Raw genomic sequence first — 19,938 nt, forward strand, 5'->3', positions numbered from 1 at the left:
AATTGTTGAATCTGCAAAGAGGAGGACTGACTGATACTTCTCCTAAGTAAATCTCTCTGCTGGGCTGGGAAGAAATCCCTAAATTGACATTCTATTGGTTAATATGAGAGGCATTCAGTGAGATAGCATTTGAGACTTTGTCAAAGTTTTAAAAATTCACTAAAATCAGTAGATGTATGAATATTTCTAAAAGTTGGGCGGGGGGGTGATCTCGTTATCTTGTGTCGTTGTATAGAAAATTGAAGGAGATAGCTCTTGTAGTTGTCTTTTTAAAAAATGTTGTTTATAAAAGCTTTGAAAATTTCCCAAAAATCCGTGGCAAAGTGAAAAGTTCTGAAACTTGATGGGCTAACAGTGGAAAATATGTTTTTTGAAGGCATTGAATGTATGCCATTGTTCACTGGAATCCGCCCTGAGTCTCTTCGGGGAGATAGGGCAGAATAGAAATAAAGTTGTTGTTGATGATGATGATGATTATTATTATTATATATAAATTTGTCCTACCATTGTAGCAAGTTTCCCCCTAATAGCTGTAAAAATGAGGGAGAATGGAGCCCCTGAATTTTCCCCATTTGAGCAATTACTATAACGAAAAAGTAATGAAATTTTGTTACTCTCATTACAGACTATACTATACTTTAGAAACACTTTAGAAATGAAACACTGACACTCCCAAATTTTATAATGACTTTTGAAACATTTTTATTGATCACAATATATATATATATATACACACACACACACACACACACACACACACATACACACACACACACACACACACCTGAGAAGTGAGATCAGCTGCAGATGTAGATGGGAATTAACTGCCATGGAATGGAATAATGGGAGTTGCGGTTTTAAAAGATCTTCAGAATTCTCTGCCAAAGAGTGCTGGTGCTTCATCAAACTACAAATCCCCGTGGACCAAAGCATTGAGCCATGGCAGTTAAAGTGGTGTCAAACAGCATTAATTCTACAATTTAGATGCACCCTTAGGCATACTTTGACTTACTACATAGGTGCTTCCATAGGTGTGTGAATTATTGTCACACTCAATATAGTAATCAACCTTTCCCAGTTTTATGTCCCTCTTTGGCTTCCATCATCCCCACCAGTGATGCCTAAGGCGGGCTGAAACGATATGGGTTATGATTCAGGAACACCTAGCTGTTACAGCTGGAAGTTGGCTGAATCAGTGCTCAACTTACTCAAGTCTTTAAGGCTCTCCCAGGAGTTCATTCCTTCCCGCCCACTATAGATTAAGTTTATCCCATTTCTGACAAGGCAATTTCTTTTCATGTACTTTCTTCATACGTCAGTTCTCTGGCACCATTTCTCACATTCTGATTACTGCTCCACCTTGAGCTTCTTTGGCATGAGAAATAAGAAAGGTGAAAAGGATGAAAAAGATTGAACAAGCTCTCAGAGTTCTGAGAAGCCATAGCCAGGTTATTATCCACCTTTGCTGTGCATGTCTTCCCATAATGCTCAAGATAAGCCAAGGGAATGGAATCAGCCAATTTTACTAAATTATTCTCCCTCATTCCAAGGCCGTACCATCCCAATTAGTTATTGACCTTAAAAGCATGCAGAGAACAGAAAAACAGCTCTTAGAAGACACATTATTCTTTCAGGAGACATAGAAATGAATGGAGCAACTCTGCATATCAGACCTAATTCCTCAATATTGAAATGGTCTCTTGCAAGTTTCCCCTGCAGTGACTAGGGCAGATAACCTCCTGATGTGACACTGGTGCTTTTCCATTGACTTATCCAGAGGCCATATAAAAATCCATAATTTTGTGCCCCAAACCTGCCCTCAACTCATACATGAAGTCTACTTGGAATCATAGAATTGTAGAGTTGAAAGAGATCTCGTGGGCCATTCAGTCCAACAACCTGTCAAGGAGCAGGAAAATCGCATTCAAAGTACCCCTGACAGATGGCCATCCAGCCTCTGCTTTAAAGCCTCCACCACACTCTGGGGCAGAGAGTTCCACTACTGAACACCTCTCACAGTGAGGAAATTCTTCCTAATGTTCAGGTGGAATTTTCTTTCCTGTAGTTTGAAGCCATTGTTCCGCATACTAGTCTCCAGGGCACCAGAAAACAAGCTTGCTCCCTCCTCACTATAATTTCCTTTCATATCTCGATACATGGCCCTCATTATGTCTCCTCTCAGCCTTTTCTTCTGCAGGCTAAACATGCCCAGCTCTTTAAGCCACTCCTCATAGAGCTTGTTCTCCAGACCCTTGATCATTTTAGTCGCCCTCCTCTGGACACATTCCAGCTTGTCAACATCTCCCTTAAATTACGGTGCCCAGAATTGGACACAGTATTCCAGGTGTGGTCTGACCAAGGCAGAATAGAGGGGTAGCATGACTTCCCTGGATCTAGACACTATACTCCTATTTATGCAGGCCAAAATCCCATTGGCTTTTTTTGCCACCACATCACATTGTTGGCTCGTGTTTAACGTGTTGTCCACGAGGACTCCAAGATCTTTTTCACACGTACTGCTGTCAAGCCCGGTGTCCTCCGTTCTGTATCTTTGCATTTCATTTTTTCTGCCTAAGTAAAATATCTTGCATTTGTCCCTGTTGAACTTGAGAGATGGTTTTGGCACATCTCTCTAATCTGTTGAGATCATTTGAATTCTGCTCCTGTCTTCTGGAGTATTAACTATTCCTCCCAATTTGGTGTCATCTGCAAACTTGATGATTTATTAAGTAATTAATAAAGATGTTGAACAGAACTGGGCCCAGGGCAGAAACCTGTGGTACTCCACTCATCACTTCTTTCCAGGATGAAGAGGAGGCATTGGTCAGCAACCTTTGGGTTTGTTCACTTAGCCAATTACAGATACACCTAACTATAGTTTTGCCTAGCCCATATTTGACTAATTTGGGGGACCTTGTTGAAGGCCTTACTGAAATCCAGATACGCTACATCCACAGCATTTCCTACATCTACCCAACTAGTAACTCTATTAAAAAAGAGAGATTAGATTAGTTTGGCATGACTTGTTTTTGTTAAATCCGTGTTGACTATTAGCGATGACTGTGTTTGCACACCACTTCCTTAACGATCTTTTCCAAAATCTTGCCTGGTATCGATGTGAGGCTGACTAGACAGTAATTGTTTGGGTCATCCTTTTTTCCCTTTTTGAAGATAGGGACAACATTTGCCCTCCTCCAATCTTCTGGAACTTCTCCAAGAACTCTCAGAGATGATATATACTCACATGAGTATATACAGCAGGTAATCATTTGCAGAAAGAGGTCAGGAGATCCTAAAGTTAAACGATATCCAGTAGTAACTGGCGGTCTCCATTTCAGAGTGGCGGATAACCCAGTCTAGGTTTTATTATGAACTTTGAAGGAGCTGCATCCTATGTCCAAAAATACCTTTTAGCAGTATTGATGTTGTGTGCCTTCTAGACATTTCCGACTTATGGTGACCCTAAGGTGAACCCATCAGTTTTTTCTTGGCAAGATTTATTTAGAAAGACTTTTCATTTTCGCCTTCCTCTGATGCTGAGAAACTAATATAAGGTCACTCAGTGGGATTTCACGGTGAGCAGGGATTTGAGCCCTGGTTTCCAGAGTCATAGTCTAATGTTTAAACACTATACCATACTGGCATATTTAAAGCACTCTTTAAATAAAAACCCAGCGCAAACAAAAAGCTTCTCTAAACAAGTCTTGGGAGTATTTGCAGTATTTCTTTCTTTAGCTTTCAGATATTTTTCAAACCCAAATATTGGCTCTGTTATCACAGGCTATTTTCTGACAATTTCCAGTATCAGAACCACACTAAGGATGTAGCAGGAAAGGGGTCCAGGAATGTTGAAACACTCTTTGCATAGTTATTTATTTATTTATTTATTTATTTATTTATTTATTTATTTACAGTATTTATATTCAGCTTTTCTCACCCCGAAGGGGACTCAGGGCAGATCACATTGCACATATAAGGCAAACATTCAATGCCATAATATAGAACAGAGACAGACGCAGGCACGGGCACGCCTTGAACTTATGACCTCTTGGTCAGAGTGATTTGTTGCAGCTGGCTGCTAACCTGCCTGCGCCACAGCCCAGCCATATGTTCAACTGCATTGTGCATCATGGGGACCCACCTCTTGTTTATGGGATACTGGAGGCCATTGCAAGGAGCAAAAGGATGAGTTAACAGCTTCCTGCCAGGCTCCCTGTAGCTATTGGGTATAAATGATGGGTTTGGAAAAGTCAATGAAATGCCTTTGTTGATTTATGGGGACAGGAGTTCCTCCGATGTGACAGCAGCAGACAACATGAAAAATCGTAGCCCTTTTCCGCTCCCTTTGGTTGTGCCAAGATTCTAAATATTTAATTTATCTTCTGCACGCACAATGCGCATTCCCAATTTGCTAGAGGCACAAATGATCTATTTTAAGATATGTTCTTTGTCCACGTTGTAATCTTTTCTTTTTGTGGATAAAATATTAATATGCATAAAAATAGCAGGTGCAAAGACCTGGAATAGTGTTTGTCTTTACTTTTAACAGAATTGCTTGAAACTGGCACTTTTGAAAGTTAACATCCTACATGGCTTGCGGGATGCTGCATTACCCCGGTTGGTACTTATCCAGAGAACAAGTGTGGCATTGAAGTAATACAAGCTGCTTCCAATAAATCTCTCTATGAGAATGGATAGGCATTTACAGACCTGTCCAATGCCAATGATCAAAACAAGGGGGAAACGGAATGAACACTCTTTTTAAAAAAATGTCAGCAACAATAAACAGTTTGTCAGCAGTTCTTGTTTTTTAAACTAAGTCATATTGGCCTCATCCCCTTTGGACTCTTTTCATGTGTTCCTGAAGTTGGTAAGTTATTTATTGTTTAATAGCATCTACCTAATAGCCAGTGTGGCATAACTGCAACTTGAATCCTCAGAAGGAACTTTTCCATACATTTCTACTGAAGGCAAAATGTGAAATACTGGTGATCTGAATTACAAATTACAGGAAGGAAGGAAAAAATTTGGATTTCAAACCCTGTGTAAATTAGAGTAGTAAAGGTTTTCCCCCCACATTTAGTCTAGTTGTGTCTGACTCTGGGGATTGGTGCTCATCTCCATTTCTCAGCTGAAGAGCCGGCGTTGTCCGTAGACACCTCCAAGGTCATGTGGCCGGCATGACTGGATGGAATACCATTACCTTCCTGCCAGTGGAGCGGTACCTATTGATCTACTCACATTTGCATGTTTTCGAACTAACATATAATATGTTCAAATAACATATGATATTATTAAAGTTCCCCGTACAAAGCTCAATTTGACAGTACCAGACAAAATGAAAAGGAGCAACAGCTCTAACACAAAAGTTATCCAAGTCTTATATTGGTTCCAATGTATATAGACTTCAGGGATACATAGTATGTTATTTGAACATATTATATGTTATTTGAACATATTTTCTTTGTACATAGACTATCTTGTGTTTGTGTAGATACTTTACAAGTATTCTGGGATTTTGTATAGTAGTATAGCCATGTTTTCGAACTGCCAGGTTGGTGGAAGCTGGGGCTAACAGCGGGAGCTCACCCCATTACCTGGATTTGAACCATACATATGCAAAGAGTGTTTCACTACTCCTGGATCCCTTCCCTGCTACACTCTTAGTGTAGTTCAGATGCTGGAAATTGTACTACGTAAAGTACTGGGTGTAGTTTCACCCTAAAATACTTGAGATATGTAGTAAGAGTACAAGAATCTTCATAGCTTGAGTCAAAAAACAGTTTCTCTCTGTACTTGTTTTGTATATTATCTAACGATTCCGTATCGTTCAAAGGTTTGACTCCAGGATTTTTATCACCATTTCAAACAAAAGGAGCCTCCCTTGATCTCTCTGAATTTATCATGAAGCAATACAGTAAACCTGCGGCCAATGTCTCTGGGCTGTGTATCCGTTCCAAGGTTTAGCCTCAATTTCAAAAGAACTATCCAAAGGGCTGAACCTATTGGGAGCAGGGTTCATAGCCTGGATCACTCCTTTAAAGTTCAATCTAAAACCCAGAACCTGTTTGCTCGTGAAAGCCACCCTCCTCCACTGCAGCACGCTGTCAAGAATAGTTTACATTTAGGAAGAGAAAACAAACCCTGGGGATTGTTCGTGAACAGATGGCGGGCAACTTCTGGAGATAAACGGAAACTTTATGAGTTTAATACTTGTCATTCTCCCCCCAATACTTTCACTTCGCTCCTCCATTTCCATCAGTCAAGTTAAAGTGATGGCTGTTCTTAACTCCTGCAAATGAGATCATAGAGCTGTTGCTGATTAATGATGTCACCATTCCCGGTCTTTTTGCCAAAGACATGGCAGGAATCCTAACACGATTTGCACATTCGAGTTGAACAGGGCTGCAGTTGCTTGCCTGTAGCTGAGTGCTGACAAGCTGTGAAGCATTTCCATCTGTCCCATTTGCCTCCTTTCTCTGAAGGGTACGTGCCATGAAAGAATCCCTTTCTTCATGATGGCAATACCCAAGGTGCATGGAGGCTGATGTGGCACAAGAAATTCTGGAGGAAACCCTTCTCTGGATGTTTTTAAGCAGAGGCTGGATGTCCATCTGTCTGGAGCGCTTTAATTCTGTGTTCCTTCATAGCAGGGGGCTTGACTGGATGGCTTTTAGGGTCTCTTCCAACTCTAAGATTCTATGAAAACTACTGCTCTAGTCCTCCTCTTTGGCCACAAAAAGTAAAATAAAGTAAGCCAGATTTTCTCAGGGTTTGTGTACTTCTCATTAGAAAGCCCTTACTCGCCAATCCGTCAATTCAACAGGAATCCAGAGGCATATTTGTGGGGTATATGTAGCCCCCAAGTCCATTTTCTGTTCCCTCAAATCCCCAATTTCTAAAGGTCTTCTGGACATCCTTGATGCTTTTGATAGATCTTTCACCCATGAATGTGTTTGGTATTTTTATATCAACCAGTGTATTCCTCGCATGAGATGTGCCAGTTGATATAAATATCATTAACTACATTCATTAAATGTATCAGGGTGCATCCCAGGATCCTGGAGTCCGTGATGAAGAGATACAAGACATCTTTATGGCTTTCTTTTCCCCACAAGATTAGTCAGATGCTCATCATTGCATCTCAGAAGGAACTCTGGATTAAATTGCAGAGCTGTTGTTTTGTTTTTTCCCCTCCTGCAAAGGCTCTGGATGCAGCTGCATTGCGGCAGGAAAACAGTAGCGAGTAGTGGATGAAATCCTTCCAAAAGACCATTTTTCTAAGTTTGAATGGAAACTGTATAAGCTACTTTAGTTCACAGCTGCAAAGGATGTCTTTTCCTTATGTTATTATAGACAGCATTGTAGCCCCTCTGCATGCTAAATGGGAAGAAAACTAATTTCAGTTCCTCTATTATGAGCATTTTGGGAAATTTTTGAATTGCTTTATAATCAGAATGGAAAGAACTAGAAGTTTAAAACAACCACAAGTGTGAGAATCCAAACCTACAGATACTCTCATTTTGGTCCAAGACTGAATGCTTAACTGTCAAATGCCTGGGAGTGAATTGCTGCATATTAATTTGTGTGGCTGGATTACAGGTGGCATTTCTTTTTGTTTAGAGGTCCTTAACATCAACAACTTTATGACAAACAAGTACAATAGCTATATGTAAACAACAATATAATTAATCTGACAAGTGCAAATAGACAGATGTTTTGTCTCAGTTTGCTTGGCATGATTTTATCAAAATTTTCACATTTTTTGATATTTGGGATTTACAGGTTTAAAATATTTTTAAAATTGGTGGATTTTCCTATTCTTCTTGCCTGTTAGGGTCAGCTGCCAATAGGGTGCATCTATGCTGTAGAATTAATGCACTTTTACAAGATGCTTAGACTTCTCTGCAAAAGTTTGCTGAACTACAGCTCGCATGATTCCATAACATTGCTCCATAGCAATCAAACTGTGTTGATTCTATGCATGCTTAGTAGGTATAACCAGAAAACATGTAGCAGAATCAGTTTGCCTTTGTATATCAGTTTCTGGAGAACATGAGTTCAGGTAAAGTGGGGAATTCAATTGCACTCATGTCTTGGTTGTGGATTTCCCATGAGTATCTATCTTGACCACTTTGTGAACAGAAAGTTGGGACTAGATAGGCCTTTAGGTCTGATCTACCATGGTTCTTCTTATGTGCAATGATGTGCTAACACAAGACAAAAAAAAACCCATAACGGACATAAGAAGGAAGGGGAATCCACTATAATATAGTACTGCTCTGTTCTGGCTCCTTCTTGATAAGATATATGAAAATACTCACCAATGCTAGAAAGTATGGTGCATGCAAAGGCATGGAAGGAGCCAGAGAGGAGCGACTTGAGAAACTGCAAGTTACTTCTGGTGTGAGAGAATTGGCTGTCTGCAAAAACATTGCCCAGGGGATGACCAGATGTTTTGATGTTTTTACCACCCTTGTGGGAAGCTTCTCTCATGTCCCTGCATGGAGCTGGAGCTGATAGAGGCAGCTCATCCGCGCTCTCCCTAGGCTGGATTCAAACCAGTGATCTTCAGGCCAGCAACTCAACCTTCAAGTCATCAGTCCTGCCAACGCAAGGGTTTAACCGACAGAGTTAGAATGTCAGGACAGTAGGATTGAATCCATGGATGGAGAATCCGTGGATATAGAGGGCCAACTATAATTACAGTAGAGTCTCACTTATCCAACACTCGCTTATCCAATGTTCTGGATTATCCAACGCATTTTTGTAGTCAATGTTTTCACTATATCATGATATTTTGGTGCTAAATTCGTAAATACAGTAATTACTACATAGCATTACTGTGTATTGAACTACTTTTTCTGTAAAATTTGTTGTATAACATGATGTTTTGATGCTTAATTTGTAAAATCATAACCTAATTTGATGTTTAATAGGCTTTTCCTTAATCTCTCCTTATTATCCAACATATTTGCTTATCCAACGTTCTGCCGGCCCATTTATGTTGGATAAGTGAGACTCTACTGTATTATATATAGTGATCAGGACTCTAGTTTTTAACCCATTTTGGGTTCTCAGATATTTCTGAATGACAACTCCCATCACTTTTGATTATCCACCATGTGGACTGTGGATAATGGGAATTGCAACCCAACAGCACTTGTGGCTCTGAGGTTGGGAAAAGAGTAAAGGCCTTGTCTCTAAATTCAAACCCTACTATCTGACTAAACAGAATAAACTGCAGCTTTCCAGATGTTACGGTGTCACAACTCCCATCAGCTGTAGTCATGATGTCTAATGCTGAGGAATACAGGAGTTGTAGTCCCACATCTGGAGAGCCACATCCCGCAGGCTTTGAGTTGGACATATGCTCCAAGCTTTTCTATCACCACATAACTGGACCCCTGCAAAAAGAGACACAAAGCAGCCAGTGAAGATAGTATTGCGCAGTATCATCAGCTCTCTGATGAAAATCCACATCCTCCTGAGGCTGTACCATTAAAACCATTGGAGCTTGATTACACACTTTTGTGTGTAATGTTTCATTTGTCCTTTAGCTGCGGCGTGACAATACGCTTCCATTCAAAGACATGCCGTCTTAAAGGATACTCTCCAAGGTGCTGAAAGGGCCGCTGGTTTTGCTATTGCAGAATGCATGCTCTTTGGGTGAGAACGATTATAAGAAATGACAACAACTCAGTTGATGAAGTACTACAATGATTATGTCACAGAATCTAAAAATATACACATTGGCATGATTCATTATCATCTATAAATTATCCCAGTGAGCTCAACCGGCAGCTGCAGCCTGTCGTGTCAGTCACCTACAGATTTTTTTTGTGTACAAATAAAGGGAGCAGATTAGAAATGCATCCTCAAGGACTCATGTTGCTTATGACAATTTATTTGTGTCAATGAGTCTGGATGAACCCCTCTGCACCTTCCAACACCAATCCTCTCCATTATACAAAATGAATGGGCTGATGGATGGAAGTAACACAGCCTTACAAACGTTGCCAAATTGCAACTCCCAAGTGTCCTTGCTGGCATACCCAATGATAATGAATGCTGGGCACCTACGTTCAGCACCATCGGAGATCTGCACTAGTTCCACCCTGATATAGACACAGTCCCAAGACACTCAAATGCAGAGATAACAAAACCATTTGTGGGTTTAAAAGTTATCCCTAGGAATCTCTAGATCCCCCAGTGTGACCCTATAACTAATTCAACCATAGAATAACGGTGGAGGACTTAGAAATTCCTAGAGAGATCATTTTAAATCAAATCCATGAGTAATCAGATTAGCTGAAGTTGACAATAAAGTTGAGAATATATTAATTCCCAGAGAGGTGTTCTCTTAGATAAAATAACATTTAAAAAAAATTCATGGCACCACTTTGACTGTTATGACTCAATACTATGAAATCCTGGGAGGTGTAATTTAATAATAATCATCATCATCATCATCATCATCATCATCATCATCATCATCATCATAAAAACTTTATTTGTATTTCATCCTATCTCCCCAAGGGGATTCATATAAGGTCTTTAGCCTTCTCTGCCAAAGAGTGCTGGTGCCTCACCAAACTACAACTCCCAGATTCCCATAGCATTGAGCCAAAGCAGTTAAAGTGGTGTCAAATTGCAATAATTCTATAGTGTGGATCCATGCTCAGTCTTCCAGAACACTATAGAAACGATGGTGATAATTCCAAATAAGAAGGAATAGCAGGGAGTCAGATTCAATACTGAGGAAGCTAATAAAAATAAGTATATAGGAGTGATTCTAGCCAGAGGCACTGTCAGGGATAGAACTGGGAACTCTCTTCTTTCTGTGCAGCTGCCCAGTAATTTGCTATTTGAGAATTGCAGCTTGGAAATATAAAATATTCCCGAATTCTAGATTAGTTTCACCTAATGAGAACAGCTTAGCCCGGGCTTTACCATTTGACAGAGAGGACAAGGGCTGCCTCAAAACAGCAGAGATAGAAGAAGCAGTGTTCAGACCTCATCACATGGAGATGGGAAAGCATGGGTGACTGTCATTTTAAGGTAGAGAATCACCCCTCTTGTATCATCAGCAGTCCTGTTCCGCATTTTGCCTCCCCATCACACACACTTGGACATGGAAACCTGAGAGCTGGCAATACATTCATCTTACATTCATTACAAGGTCAGTATTACTTTTTTGTTTTTAATCAGGTGAAACAAAAATATCCAAAAACCAAGAGATCCCTTGCCTTTCCCAAAGTCCCTTACAGTAAAGGAGACTGACACCAGTTTAAAACTGCATCTTCCCATGGGAAAAATTGTTCTGCCCAAACCCAAAGAGGCAGTGATCCAGGTTAAAACCATTACTTTCCATGGGATCCTATGATTCTGCATCGAACCCCAGAGGATGCAAGAGACTGCTCACAGTTGGGCAATGAAACAGGACGGGAAACTTTGATGGTTCCCATCCCACCTATTTTTCAGTTGTAAACATGGGAGTAAAGTGTGATAAGAGGTAGGAGCTCTGAATCTGATTGCTAGCCCATGTTCAGAGCTCCCTCCTTTCAGGACATTTCAGTCTCTTTTCAACCCTGGAACATATGATGAGCAAATTGCCTCTCCATGCTTGAAAAGAGACTGGGAAATTTCTCCATGTGAAAAAGTGTTTCCAAAGGTCTCTTCCAGACAGGGTAAATGTGTTGTGACTTTGTGGGTTTTATTGATGGACTTCTCAGGATTTTCAAAAGCATCCAGATGTATCTTTGGTCTTGGACTATATTCAGGCAGTTCCTGGCACCCACTGCCATGTGATGCCACCCTAAATTTGGTGTCTGTTGAATTACAAAATATGGCAGAACAAAAGCATTTCCTCCTTTTCTCCTCTCTTCTCCCTTTTACCTTTTTTTCAGAGTTATAGTACCAAATAGTCAGTGCACCAGTGAAGTGGTACTATAATCATTTAATTTTTTAAATTTAAATAAAATCAGAAAGGAGAAGGATGGCCCCTCAAACCATAGCAGCACCTCAGCAAACTATGCTCTTGTGCCTATCCAAGTAATTGCTACACACTGCCTTTCTGCCATTACTTGCAAGAATGGAATGAGTAGATAGTTAGGTGATGACAACCCGAAAAATGTCAAAGCCAGAAGAACGATATTGCAAGACTTCATGCTGCTTTAGACGAGTCAATAAGCAAGTAAAAATACAGTAAAACCTTGTTGGATGAATGAGAAAAGCAGGAAGAGGAACACTGTGCATGTCATGTACTCAGTATATACTAATGGCTAATACTCCCATGGATTTATGCTTCATTACTGAGTCTCTTCTGTATTGATTTTGTGCACATCCAATTCCTTAATATTTTTAACACACTTCTGGCTCTTTTCTTCCTTTTTACTCTCACAACAGCCAGCCCAATTCCCTCATCCAAACTTGCAAAAGATTGCCTGAAAGCGCACATTTTTACACAATGGTTGGTGCTGGCATATCAAGGCTTGTGTCACCTTGTACAACTTCTAAGAAAGTCCAAGTAGTTGTGTAAAGGCATTTTCCCTGGTGTATTTACAGCTTTAGTTTGCTAATGCTGAATTAAAGTGAAACACTATGGCTACTATACATATTTAATGGAATGATGTATATTATGGAAAGAATAGCATGCATATTTATACAGAGGGATCTTGTATCACCTTAGAGACTAACAGAGAGAACAAAGTTGATTTTCTAGACTAAATCTTCCAGAGCTTCATTCCCGCAGGTAGTTTCAAAGGTGTTACAGATCCCTTTCCATACGGATATTTCAGACTAGCTATGTCTTTGAATTCTTTTGCACATTCTAAATTCATATTTAGTAAAAGTATATAATATCTCACCTTTCTCTCGATATCTATTATCTCACTTATCTCCCAATGCAGGTCACAGTAATGGTTACATTTCTCCCTCACCATATTCATTGGCTGCCACTGTTACCAGTGATGACCATCACCCCAGCTTTCAAATTGATTTAAAAACGCAGCGGAGAGTTCCGCCGGTCACCCACCAAAAGAACGGAGCGGGACCGCAACAGACTATTATTAAAAGACCTTTTTTTTCTTCATTTTCCTCTTCCCTGAACTATGTAACAAATCCCCCCAATAAAAGTAACATTTATTTTAACAGTAACACTCTCTATCTGGTTATTTTGTATCTCCCTCTGACTCCTTCCTTTGCATGCAGTTTCTCTCCCTCCCGTCCCTTTAACTCCGGATGAGATTTCTCGGCCATAGATTAACATGGGGGACGATACAAATTGGCTCATATCTCTATCAAAATTACCCCTAGAACGCTCCTCTTTTAGACCTAACCCTTTCTAAGGCTCCTGACTCGAAGACAACCAGCAGAACCGGAATCGGTCCAGTTTTCGGCACCTCAACAGCTGACTGTCAAACGGGACCGACGGCACCTTTCAAGCCAAGCTGCTGCTTTATCCCGGGTTTTCCTCTCCCCGCGACTCGCGGAATGGTTTTCCCTAGCCCCTTTCTGTGAATTGGGGATGGGGGGGATCGCTCTCTCGCCGGGGAGACATAGTTCTCCAAGGACCCTCACCCTCTACAGCTGCCAGGGGGTAACGGACGGGTGCCCTCCACGTTTCATTCATACTTTTCATGACTTTGTGAAGGAGAAGAACACTCTTCCCCAGACCTACCCCTGGACTTATGAAATCCTATAGACTGCAACCCACATGTGCCTCTTCCCTATGCCACCTCTACGAATTCCTCCCGTCACAGATGAACTCTTTTCCCTCATGTATTTGTGAATTTTCATATTCTATGTATTTGGACCCTCTCCTAACTCACTGTTGTATGAATTTCTAATCGTTGGGCTAACTTCATGGATTGTGAAATCATGCTGCTAGAACTCCACTCTTATGAATCTCCATATCGGGTTCCCCAGATGTTGTGAACTTCGTCCTTATCAAATGTTTTCTATTGCTTATATCATTCATGATTCCCCTTTATGCAATGTCACCCACCTTTATAGGATTCTCCTTTATTTCTTTGAAACCTATCTATCTGCCTATATGTATTTATACTCTTTGGGATCCCTGGAAAATATGTATTCTTCCCAGCAGGGTTTATGTTCCAACTTTATTTTTATTTTCATTTTATCCCATATAATTGTCAAATCATGAAATCAAATGGGAAATATTATGACCCCAACATGAACTCTAGCCCTATGACCCAGACCTCCCTTCCCGAAAAAAAAGGATAATCTGCCACAGTTTAATCCAATCTCATTCCGATCGCATGGACAATATAGGGCGAGCCACCAAATTCCTAAAGGTGACTCACCCCCAGGGCAAACCTTGTCATATCCCAGGCCAGGACGCCGCAGGAAGGCACCCTGTGGGGCCGTCAATGACGGCTCATCAACAACCATCACCACTTCCCGTCTGATGCCCCAAAAGACATATCTAAAATCTGTGAACGTGACAGGACCCCGGACATCCTTGATGGGTGTCATAAATTCCTTTAGAAATTGGCTGGGCCAGAATTAATCTGATATTTCCTGTCCGGTCACCTCATTGTCTCAATAGCTCCCGCCTCCTCCTCTCTGATTGGCCCGAATAGGGACAAAAAACGGCTCCCCATTGGGCCAGCAGAGCAAGGCGGGAAACGAAAGCCCGCCTCGTTCCAACTCTCAGCCTATCCGCGATCAGATGGGCAGGGAAGCGGGGCGGGAAATTCAAAGGGCTGTCAGACCGAAACATTGTATAAATATGACTTTATTTGAAACATATGTTACGCTAGTAGATTGAATGATCGCTATTAGCGTCCTTTTCAGCTGAATTGCTCAATAAAACCTCCTTGGCGGATTTTCCTTCAACTTGGCGGACCTTCTTCATTTCAGGCTTCAGGTTGTATTGCGGCTTATATTCTTCTTTTGGCTTCGCCAAGGTCCGTTCCCTCAGGACCGGATCGGCTTCCTTCTAAAGGGGCCCGATCCCCCAAACGCGGTCGATAACACCAGAATTATCATAAGAGGCACCAGATCTTGGAAACTAACTAGGGCTAGCCCTGGTTAGTCCAAGCTTAGTCCATGGATGGTGGTCATCAATTAATACCAGATGCTATAGGCCATATTTCAGAGGAAGGAACTGGCAAGACCACCTCTAAGTATACTGTGCCTAAGAAAATCCTATGAAATTCATGGAATCTGCACACGTGCAGAAGTGACTTGAAGGCACATATCTCTTAAGAACTCAGGATAGGCCTTTTATCTATAGACAGTCACAGAAATAAATCCATTAAAGATCTTTGTTGTCAGCAATGCCCTGTGTGTTAGCCCTGTGTGTTAACTGTGGGAAAGCTTTTGTGTATGCCACTGGATGGGGCAAAGAAATGTCCTGAGATTGTGATTTGTTTATAGCACATATTTAAAACTCAAGGCCCAGAGGCCGAATGCAGCCCACCATGTCATTTTATGTGGCCCTCCAGATGCTGGACTTCAACTTCTGTTTTCTTTATCATTAGACATCATGACTAAAGCTGATGGGAGTTGTGATACAGCAACACCTGGAAGGCTGCAATTCGTTCTGTTTTGTCAGGATGGTGGGATTTGAATTTAGATACAAAGCTGAATTTAGATACAAGGCTTGTGGATATAATGTCTGGCTCTAAACTGCCCTTTAACCTTTCTCCCAACCTCAGAGCCACAAGTGCCGTTGGGTTGCAATTCCCAGAATCCCCAGTGCACATGGCAGATTGTCAGAAGTGATGGGAATTGTCATTCAATAGCATCTGGAGACCCAAATTGGGCAAAAACTAAAGAGAGCTGACTTCTATGTAAAAATTGATTCAACAGCCCTTTGTAGGAAACTATAAGGCTGATGTAGCCCTGGATGAAAATGGGTTTGATTGATACCACTGTTTTATTGGATCCTTACAATAGAACTGTGTCTTCCAAAACTGTTGCAGGAATATGAGGTTAGCTTATATGAAGTGCTCTGAAGACTCAACAGTGCTATACAAAGGCTAAGTACGGTCAGCTCTCCACATTTGTGAGTGTGAGAGGCAGCTCCCAAAGGTGGAAGAACCACAAATATCTCTACTCCAAACCTTAATTCTTAATGCAGTTGATTATATTCAACACACATACAGGAAAAATAGAGTGCATATATTTTCTCTTTTATGATTTACTAAATGGGCCCGTGGTGGCACAGGGTGTTAAAGTGCTGAGCTGCTGAACTTGCAGACCAAAAGGTCCCAGGTTCAAATCCTGGGAGCTGAATAGCCCCAGATATAGCCCCAGAATAGCCCCAGAATAGCTGAATAGCCCGCTGTTAGCCCCAGATCCTGCCAACCTAGCAGTTCGAAAACATGCAAATGTGTGAGTAGTTCAATAGGTATTGCTCCGGTGAGAAGGTAACGGCGCTCCATGCAGTCATGCCGGCCACATGACCTTGGAGGTGTCTACGGACAACGCCAGCTCTTCGGCTTAGAAATGGAGATGAGCACCAACCCCCAGAGTCAGTCACGACTGGACTTAACATCAGGGGAAAACCTTTACCTACCTTTCAACGTTCTTTACTTTCTATACAGTTTATAGTTTAGATACATCATCTTTGATTTTCACAATGGATTGCAAAGGTCTCCCCAAGATCTCATTCATTTGCTGATGCCAAACTCACAAATAACCAAATCTACAAAAGTTAAACCCATGAAAGTAGAGGTTCGACTCTATGTTGTTCATGCTCCTCTTGTTTGAGATATGGACCCATCTCCCGCCTTTGTTTTCATGTTTTCCAACTCTTTTGATATTGGCATTGAAAAAAAACCACCCTGCCAGTGCGGGATGGCACCAGCAGCATTTCAATATGTTTTACCAATCTCATTCCACCCTCAAGGCTTTTCCAGCATTAATATTTCAGGTTTCAACCAGAATACAACAGGCAGGGTTCTTGACTCTAAGTCCACAATATGCAAGAAGTGAAAAGAGAGCGGAGGAGAGATGAAAGGGAATTCTAACATCCTGCAAGCAAAGTCTTACTCGCTGAGTCACCAATGCCTTTGAAGCAAGGACCCGGGAGGGAGGCACAGATGCAGAATGCTTGTATCTCTGCAAACAACGCATCTCTGCAATTTTGACCTGTGCTTAAAGGCAACCAATGCCAAGGGAGGCAAACTGTAATACAGTCAAGCCAACTGATTCCATAGCATTGAGCCACGATGGTTAAAGGATCAAACTGCATCAGCACTACAGTGTAGAGCAGGCATGGGCAAACTTGGGCCCTCCAGGTGTTTTGGACTTCAACTCCCACAATTCCTAACAGCCGGTAGGCTGTTAGGAATTGTGGGAGTTGAAGTCCAAAACACCTGGAGGGCCCAAGTTTGCCCATGCCTGGTACAGATCCAGACAAACTGGGTTTACAACTGAGTCATGTATTGGATGGCATTGTAACACTCTGGTTGGTAAGCTGAATTTGCCAACGTTTCAGTTATTTTTATTCAGTGCAGGTACATTTCTTTCCATAGTGTTTCCTACAGTTCAAAAAAAGATATTACAGAAAACTGGATTCATACTTTGGGTTGATAATGATATATTGGATTGATAATCCGAGGGTGGACATGTTATGCAAGACAGGTCTGATTTCAATATGAGAAGAGGAAATGTTGGGTTTTTAAAATCTTTTCTTGTGATTGCTTATTTTCAGTAATAAAATGTAATGTGATCCTGTTGAAGTGATGATGAGTTACGGTGGGTGGGTGTGAAAAACCTATCTGAATAGTCGCAGACTCTGGATTAAAAGGCTATATAGTATTCGGCTGCTACCCTAAAACGAAATAGGAAAAGTTGAAAGAAAGAAATCCAAGGAGACTGTTGCTGAAGTGTCAATGTTCCAAGTGTATTTGTAAGAAACGTCTTTGGTGCCATACAAACTCAATTCAGTGTGAGCTTGCAATCAAATGGCAAAGCCAAATAATTCCAGCCTACATCAAATTTTTCCCTGTCCAACCTCATTACTTTCCATCTATCAGAGCTGAGCTGGAAATGGGACATTTTCCTGTCTATTCAACACTCTTTTGCTTTGTTTTGGGGAGCTATGTCACTAACTTACACAGAAATCTATAAATTAAGTATAAATGCAAGGTTGTCCTGTTACTATATACTCACTAGTAATACAGGATAGAATAATAATTACAAACTGATTATTATATATAATTCAAGAAACGTAGGGAATAAACACATTAGGACTGTTTTACAACAATGTACCAAACATTATATTCATGCTTGAATGTTTTCCTAAGACTTTTTATTTTCGTGGGACTGAATCTTTTTAAAGTGTTGACCACGGTTTATGGAAGAACTTATCAGTTACTTTGGAAAACATTCAAGCATGAACATAATGTTTGATACATTGTTGTAAAACAGTCCTAATGTGTTTATTCCCTAAGTTTCTTGAATTATATACTGTATAATAATCAGTTAGTAATTATTATTCTATCCTGTATCACTAGTGATTATATAGTAACAGGACAACCTTGTATTTACACTTGGGGAGCTATGTACCATAGGTAACATCACATAGGAGCTTGTGAGTGAAGTAGAGGTGAATGTGATACGGCAACTGGAGAAAGAATATAGGGAACTGAATTCGAATCTATGGCAACAGTGGCTTCTATTTTTAGTGTAGTGTTGAATCCACTCTAGTTTTTAGTCTGAATGTTCTAGGGCATTAAGATCAAAGTGGTTTCTGTTTAAAAGAATACATTTAAATCCGATGCAGTTTTACTTGGATGTCTGGCCAGATGGTCTGTTAAGATACAGCCACACTATTTATTTATTTATTTATTTATTTATTTACAGTATTTATATTCTGCCCTTCTCACTCCGAAGGGGACTCAGGGCAGATCACAATGTACACATACAAGGCAAACATTCAATGTCATATGAACATAGAGACAGAGACAGACACAGAGGCAATTTAACCTTCTCCATCTTCCAGCTTCCTGAGGGTCTGCTCGATTCCAGCCACAGGGGGAGCAGCTGCTTCATCATCCACTGTGATGCTGACTTCCTCATTCCAAACACTGCTGGATGATTTTATGTTGTCGTAAATTAGTTAAATTAGCCTCCCTACATAGTCATACCTACATTTCCTACTTGATAGATGCTACTATCTTTCGGGTTGCTTAGGTCAACAGCGAGCAGGGCTATTTTTTATTTTAATAGTTGGGTGCTCACTCCAACACGGGCTGGCCTCAACTCATGACCTCTTGGTCATAGTGATTTATTGCAGCTACCTACTAACCAGCCTGTGCTACAGCCCGGCCTTATCAAATTAATGCAGCTTGATATCACTGTAACTGCCAAGATGGAACGTCGTTACTTTCCCGCAGAAGCGGTACCTATTGATCTACTCACATTTGCATGTTTTTGAACTGCTAGGTTGGCAGAAGCTGGGGCTAACAGTGGGAGCTCACCCCAATCCCAGATTCGAACCACCAATCTTTCGGTCAGCAAGTTCAGCAGTTCAGTGGTTTAATCTGCTGCACCACTGTTTGGTAGAGAAGGCTAAATACCTTGTAAAGCTACAGCTCATGTTATTCAATAGAATTGAAATATTAAGGGGTATCAACTGCATTGTTTCTACAGTGTAAATGCCCTTGCGCATTAGACAGTGGAGGTGGATGGCTGAGGTGTCAATAGGGTGGTAAATCTACTGTGGGTTTTAGTCTGAACTTGAAAGAAGCAAGTGAAGGCTGGATCTACACTGCCATATAATCCAGATCTACTTTGAACTGGATTATATCAGTCTACACTGCCATATAATCTAGTTCAAAGCAGGTAATCTAGATTTTATATAGCAGTGTAGATGGTGCCTGAAATGATTAATATGTTTTAGGAACAAGTTCCACACTTCGGATAGATTCTTTTAAGTTCATACCGAAGTTGCTGACA

This window comes from Anolis carolinensis, chromosome 1 (genome assembly GCF_035594765.1).
Source record: "Anolis carolinensis isolate JA03-04 chromosome 1, rAnoCar3.1.pri, whole genome shotgun sequence".
Taxonomy (NCBI): domain Eukaryota; kingdom Metazoa; phylum Chordata; class Lepidosauria; order Squamata; family Dactyloidae; genus Anolis; species Anolis carolinensis.